This window comes from Xiphophorus hellerii, chromosome 14, assembly GCF_003331165.1.
Source record: "Xiphophorus hellerii strain 12219 chromosome 14, Xiphophorus_hellerii-4.1, whole genome shotgun sequence".
Lineage (NCBI taxonomy): Eukaryota > Metazoa > Chordata > Actinopteri > Cyprinodontiformes > Poeciliidae > Xiphophorus > Xiphophorus hellerii.
Window position 1 is genome coordinate 22,220,199 of NC_045685.1, and position 7,920 is coordinate 22,228,118.

Consider the following 7,920-nt stretch of genomic DNA (forward strand, 5'->3'; position numbering starts at 1 on the left):
ACCTATTCAGTTTGATCAATTTGAGGCCCATTAAAACAATCTTTCACCTCCAGCTGGACCACCGTTGAGTTGGCCAGACGGTCACTCAGAAATAATCCTGTGGTCCAGACGAGGAAGAAACTGGAACAGCCGTTCCAGACCTGACGGAGCCCTGCAGCGGGATTTTCCCCCTCCTTTACTGAAAGGTGTTTGATTTGGTCGGTCCAATCTGGCCCGGCTCACTCAGTCCAACAAGGGCCAAGGCTCACCAAAGTCAACTCTGCTAGAAAACCTGGCAAAAGCCGAGGAGAAGAAAGGGATGTGGACCAATTCAACAAGAAGAAAATGGCAGAATTAAACGTCGCCAAACACCCAACTGTGACCTCAGCACTGATTCTACGGCTCGGGCCAAATGTGTTTGGAAGCAAAAACAGAAAATATCTGATGGTTCATGTTTAATATTGACTGTTTATTATGTATTTAAAGGCTAGCTCTGGTTTTTATCCCAATGGACGCAATGGTTCTCCCTATAGTCCAAAATGTGAATGATAAGCAGCACAGGAGCACCACAGGGCACTGTACTCTCACCTTTACTTTTCACTCCAAACACTTCTGACTTTCAGCACTAAATGGACTCTCTGTCATCTACAGAAATACTCAGATTACTCTCGAGTAATTGGATTCATCAGAGAAGGAGAGTATAGAGATCAGGTGGACCGCTTTGAATATGGACAAAAAGGAGATGATTGTTGATTTTAAGAGAAACAGGGTTAAATCAAACTCTATTTCCATCATGCGAGAAGAAGTGGAGGTGGTTGAGGAATTTAAATATTTCTGTGTTCATCTGGACAACAGACTGGACTGGAGACTCAACAGAAAAGAGAGCAGACTGGAGGAAGCTAAGATCCTTTAAGGTCAACATGTTGCAGATCTTCTATAAGTCCAAATGTAGCCTATATCTGGTGAAACAAATTTATTTGTATACAGTTTGGCTTCATTCACACAAAAACTCTGTTTAATATCAATAAAAACACTTTCGTGATATTAAACTCAGACCAAAATGGAGATTTGAGAAGGCTCCATGTTTGTGCTGTACCTGAGAAATCAGAGTTTAGGGTTGTTTTCAGCCCTGATAGTCCGGTCGACTGTTTATTTTGATCTAAATAGACCCAGAATCTACTGGATAAAATTGTTTGCAGTGCACAAATAATCAATTTGACTTGGGTTTTAAGAACTCACAGCGTACAGATAAATTATAAATACATAAACTGTAGAAGAGATAAATTAAAGATAAAGGAACAATATGTGTATCTGCAGTCTTGTTTGTTATAGGAAAGAAAATATATTGTTGTAACAAATATGTTTATTTTCTGGCTGTGAGATTCGCTGTGTTCAGAAATAAAGCCTGGAGACAAAACAGTCAGTAAATGACTTGGTTTCAAATGATCAATCGTAATTAATCGATGATTGAAATAATCGGCAACAACTTTAGCAATCAATTAATCACTAACTGGAGTCTAAAATAAATTATATCTGCTGAAAGAACACATAATTACAGCAGTAATTAAGACAAAAATAAACTAAATGTATAAAAACTTTAACTTTCTAGCAAACACTGTTTGCTCGGTTTCATAAAAAAAAAAATGAAACACTGTATTGAAAAGCCGAGTTTTTCTCATGTTTATGTTGGAAATATTTCTTAACTGGAAATTCATCCTTTGCTACAAATAATGAAGCGTAGACAAAATGAATGCTGTGTTATTGCATTTTAGGCAATGAATATTTTTTTTATTTAAAGAAGTAATTGAATTACTTGTTTATTTGCATTTTTAATGAATTTCTAATGTTGCATAAATGAAACATCTGCAGGATGTGACAAATTTTAATCCCATAAATCATCAGAATAATTGTTGCTTTCTGCCCTAAAACTCAAAACGTTTTTATGACACATTTTATGACATTCATTATTGATAAAAATCTGTTCATCTTCTTACTTTGTTTGTGTTTTATTGTTTTGTTTCTTTACCCTTGTGTTGCAGTTGATTTATTCCTTCAGCTGCACTCTAGACAACTAACTTGACTTATTTCCCATTTGAAATGTCGTCTTCATTTCCTGCTTTCCGACTCGTCCATCTTTTTTCTTTTTATCGCTTAACTCCAAATCTCTGTCTTGTGTCTTTATCGCTCAGCCTCTTTTTAATTTTCTCTCCTCCGGTCATCGAGCCAAATCCGAGTCTTGGCTTTTCCTCTCCTGCTTTATTGTTTCGTTTTGCTGATTTCTGACCGAAATCTTGCCAGTTTTAGGTGTTGAAGACATCCTGAAAGCTGAATGGAGGCCAGCGGACCCTGCTGCTGTGTGTGTGGAGGTGTTCCTTCCTGATGTGGGTGTGTGTGTGCATGTGTGTGTTCTGCAGCGGGGCGATGAGCTTCGAGCCAGAGGTTTGAGGCAGGGAGGGAGTTACGGGAAATGAAACCAAGTTGAACATGAAAAGTTTTGCACAGACACAAATAAAAAGCAGACAGGAGTCTGAATGAGGAGGTCACATACTTTCATTCGGCTTAATTCTTTACGTGTAATTATCTGCGCTTTACTCTGCTGCTCCTTCCTGACAGCCAGCTGGATCAAACTTATTGAAGGGAAGCAGAATTGGGGATAAATGGCCAAAATTTTCTGTAAAGAGCCAGTTAATGGTGTAGTTAAAGTCTGTCTTTACTGATGACCACTTAAAGCCGCAGTACCCGACCAAAAACAACCAATCTGAGCCAGAAGGCGGGACTTGGCGCTGTCAATCAACCTCACAAATGTGTTAATGGCGGAGAAACAACTTACTATTACACAAAAAACGTTTTTCCGTCGTCATTGGAGCCTATGCTTAGGCTGGACGATGAAATGTTCCAGAATAATATAAACAATAATATTGTTGTTTTGATACCGTTTTCTAGTAATATAGTGGTATAGTAATGCAAGAACACATTCAATAAGATCAATAAATGTTACATTTTAACAAACATTTAACACTGGAACTGGGAGACATTTTAAATATCCATAATAAATAAATAAAACAACAGAAACAACCAAAGAAAATCAATAATCAAGTCTCAAAATTGGACTGAAGACTTTTGGCAGAAAGAAAGAAAAAAGAAAAACAACAAATTACTGAGTTTATTATGTGATTAATTAATTTAGTTAATTAATTAATCACACAGACCTAGCTATGGTAACTAGCATTAGCATTCACAACATGCTATACTAGCAGCAGCATAGCAGTGAGCAAACGGGGGAAGCCATTACTCTTCTATAATGTGAAAATTGTCTCAAAATAATAATATAATCGTTTATCACAATAACTTCTGAAAATTCATCTTCCAGCGAATAGACACCACAGTAAGTTGTTTGTCCGCCATTAGCACATTTGTGAGGATGATTGACAGCGCTAAGACCCGCCTCCTGGCTCTGATTGGTTGTTTCTGGTTATCACAGAGGAGTTTTTTCTCACAGATGGTCTGTCTCATGTTATCCTCTATTGACATGGTGACAGTTTCAACAAATATGTAAAAAATACATATTTTTAATAAAAGTTAAATGCTGAAGTTTTAAGGTCCAAACCCTCCACCTTTCGCCCGCCTCGTGTCCAGTCTGGATCTCGTCTCATCGCTCTGCTTCAGTCATAAACAGATCATAAAGGCATGTCTCCACTAATGAGAAGACTAAAGACAGAAACAGATCTGCTGCTCTGCTCTGTGCTTTATAGTTTGGCCGACTCTGCCTTCATATTTTTTTATTTTTTAGAGGAACCGCTGCGGAGCTGCAACCGGCCAGGTGCTATATATTAGTGAGCTGAAGCCTGACGGTTCTATGAAAGGCGGATTAAATGTCGAGAGAATCTGAGTTTCCAGAGGGTTTTTTGAATGGTTCTCAATGCAGAGAGCCATACTTACTGATTATTTCACCGTTATTTTGTGAATCTGTTGATGTCTTTCTAGTTTCTCTGGCTAGAGAAACCACAAACATTATCTGAGATAATGTTGCTCATATCTAAACAGATAAATGTGTGGATGAGACAAAGCTTTCTCCAGCTGAACAGAAACAAAACTGAAGTTATTATCTTTGGACCTAAAGAGGAACAATCCAATTATTACAGCTGGAAACCAGCAGAGTTCAGAAATCAGGCCTGAACATCCAGAGCCACATAAAGACAGTCACAAAGTCGGCCTTCTATCATCTGAAGAACTTTTCTAGGTTTAGAGGACTAATGTAAAGTCTAGAAAACTCATCCATCGCTCTGTTTAGATTTGCTTTTGAAACATTATAAATGAAATCTGAATCAATATTCTGATGTATAACAATGGCAAAACGTATTGCTTCAACTGTTGACTGTTCTGTGACATTGTGTTTTTGAAATTTTATGACGTAAAACACTTTGAACTACCTTGTTGCTAAAATGTGCTACACAAATAGACTTGATTGATATCTTTTGTCGGATTGATTGCTGCTCTGCGTTTTCCATTCCATTATTTTCAAAATTTGACATTTTGAAAATTATTTTGCTTAATACAAACACAGCAATTTCGAGAAAAAAAAAATGTAGTAAATGAGGCAGGCTTTTTTATTGGCTGTATCAAAAATTTTTTATTTTGCAAAACTACTGTACAATAAAAACAAATTTTTCGCATCACACGAGTCAAATAATCAATAACTGGATGTTACTACTGACAGAAACAACAAAGAAAACAACAGGAAGTGGTAGGAAGATGATGGCGGCTGTGTTTTTTAATAACTTATCAAAGTGAACAAACTTATTTATGTGTGGTTTTGGCTGCGTTTCTTATGTAATGGAAACACCATAATTACAAAATTATGTTTTTATTGACATTAACGGAATATCGACAATGTTTTGCGTACCTTTGTAATGGAAACGCAGCTACTGGTTTTCACATCAGACCAGTTCTACAGTCCCTACACTGGCTCCCTGTAGCTCAGAGAATAGACTTTAAAATACTGCTGTTAGTTTATAAATCACTGCTGAACGGCTCAGCACCACAATACACTGAGGATCTGCTGTTGTCATAGCAACCTTCCAGACCTTTCAGGTCAAACATGGAGAAGCAGCATTCAGCTTCTATGCACCACAAATCTGGAACAAACTGCCAGAAAACTGCAAAACAGCCGAAACACTGAGTTTCTTTAAATCTAGACTAAAACTCCACCTGTTTAGAGTTGCTTTTGCAAACATAATAAATGACCAATATATGTGATGCTTGTTGATGATTTTCATGATGGTATTTGACAGAATGTTTCATAAGTGGTGACTTTTTTTTTTTTTTCACTATGATAGGAAGTCGAGTACCTGGAGAAACCCCTCGTATGCACAGGTACAGTCACTCCATGCAGGAAGATATTCTCACTGCAAGGCGGCAGTGCTACCAACTGCTCCACCGCCATAAAGATTTCGGTCAAATAAAATCAATAATTTCTCAATTTGTAGAGCAAAAAGCTGAAACAAGATGAAAGTAAAAACTGAGGAAGGCAGACTCGGTAACGGAAAGTTAAGGAACTGGATGTTCTCAACAAATACACCAATAAAAGCTTTAAAATTATAGTAATTACAGATATTAATGGCCCACTTTGGCATTTCTGCAGCTAGGACAGTCAGAAAGTCATATAATCATCCCAAACACATGCCGTTTTCAACATCTGGCAGTAAATAAATATAATGGAGCATCTGAAATGCAGGATCCCATATTTTCATGTAACAGTGAAGATTAACGTTAAAGCCCCATTGTTCCACTGTTGGAGACAAAAGGCTTTTTACAAGTTTAACGCCCATCTATCATCGCAGATTATATGAGAGGTGGAGGCAACGAGGAAGCCAGAGGAAGAAACAAAACTGAAACGCCTCGGTTACTGCGTCTACCCATCTCACTGACATTTTCTGCCTCATTAATTTGCTCTTTGTCTCTTTTTTCCCTCCCTCCATCATGTGGGAAGGAAACTCTCCCGTCCGTGCCACTCGGAAAGCCGCTGTTGCCAACAACAACACCAACGCGGGACGGCCCAGACGCACCGAGAGATGTATGAAAACTGGACGGGTTGGAGAAGGAGAGACGGATGGATGGAGGTGGAGACCCGCCGAGGCGTTCCAGAGGGCAAAGCACGGACGGGTGAAAGAAGAATAACAGATTATATTCTCGGTTCAGAGGGGAGGAAGAACCAAAGCTTCATTAGTTCTCATTAGCTTTAAACAAAGACGAAATGATTCAAGCCTTCTGCCAAAAACGCCAAAATCATCGCAATTAAAGCCACAGAAATCTGATGTTTTTTAAAATGCAGGAATTTAAACACATTCCATGCACATCTATAATCACTAGAGCTGCAGCTAGCAATCAATTGATTAATCGATTGTTCTGGTGATCATTCGATTAATCAAATAAAATGTTTTAACATTCTGCAGATTTATGGGCGAGGTTTAGGAACAAGTATTTGTGACTAGTTTCTAGTAAAAATATTGTATTACACCTGAAATAAGACAAAACTAACTTACAAGTTACTTTTCAGCAAGCGATAGGGGCTTGTTTTAATCAATAATTTATTAATATTGATGAAAAAGGACTAGTTCCACTGGCAGATTACTTCACTTATGGGAAAAATGTCATGTTATAAGTGAAATATTAAGGAAATGTATTAATATTTCATCAATATTAATGAAGTATTTACTTAAAACAAGCCTCTATATTTGGCTTAAAATTTCTTTGTAAGTTATTTTTGTCTTTTCTTAAGTGTACTAAGATATTTACACCAGAAACTTGACCAAAAATACTTGGTAAGATTTTGTGTTTTTACAGTGAAAGTATATCAATAAATCACAATCTCTAAATCATCTATCTTTAGGGAATGAAAAGTTAATTAAGTCTTTTTTAAATATAAAACCAAAATTACATACAATATATCTATTTATTCAATGGTTTAGCAGCAAAAAGGGGCTTTGAATTGAAAATGTTGCTTATTTGTTAATGTTACAATCAAAATGGGATTCAATGCAATCAACTTGCTTAACATTTTTAACAAGTCCAACCACTACACAGAGGTATTTAAATGTTTTAATCAAATGTGAACTGAATAAATTTTCAGCACTTTTGCTTGCAGGTTTTTAGTCTTGCAGATCTTAGGACAAAATCCCTCCAGTTTTCTTTTGGTTCAGTGTTTTTGCTGTTTATTTATTCCAAAAGGGACAATGCACATCACATAATATGGCAGAGTTAGTCATGTTGTTGTCTACAGTGTGACTTGTTGACTCAATTAACAAAAATTAAAGTTACAATAAAGTTTCTATTTTAGTTCTTTTTTTCCCAAATTGCCCCAGAAGTGCGTGCGCTCACAGAGGAGGTCAGGCAGTAGGGGAGAACTTTATATCAAAGCGCAAGAGGCTAAGCTAGCTCAGTTTTGGTACAATCGCTCCCTGGTGACCCGGCGTGTGCATAACGGTGCTTAAATTGTTCCAGCATGATCATAACAATGTCATCAGAAACTTGGGAAAGCCTGAGAACAGGCGGACGGCGTTCCAGGAGGGCGTCCGCTGCCAAGCGTCGCTCAGCCTGCAAGCGCTGTGTGGTTCAAATCGTGTGTGTGATGGATGTCTGAATGCTTGTATAAACGTACGTGGTAGCATCCTGCTACTCGGCGCTCCTCGTGTGCGTTTACTGTTTACGTGTGCAAGCCAGAGTTATAGAAATCTTAGAGGCTGAAATTCCTCGGTTTGCTTCCAGGCTTCATTCACCGTCTGCAAGGTCAGGGCCGTAAAACGCACACGTGCACAGAGAAAAGGGTAGCCGGCGTAACACTGATGAACCGCGTCAGTATAAATCCAACGGTCCCAAAATAATACGAGGACGGCCACAAAAATGTCAGCAGTCTACTTAACCCCCTGGAAGCGCAGCGAGGGA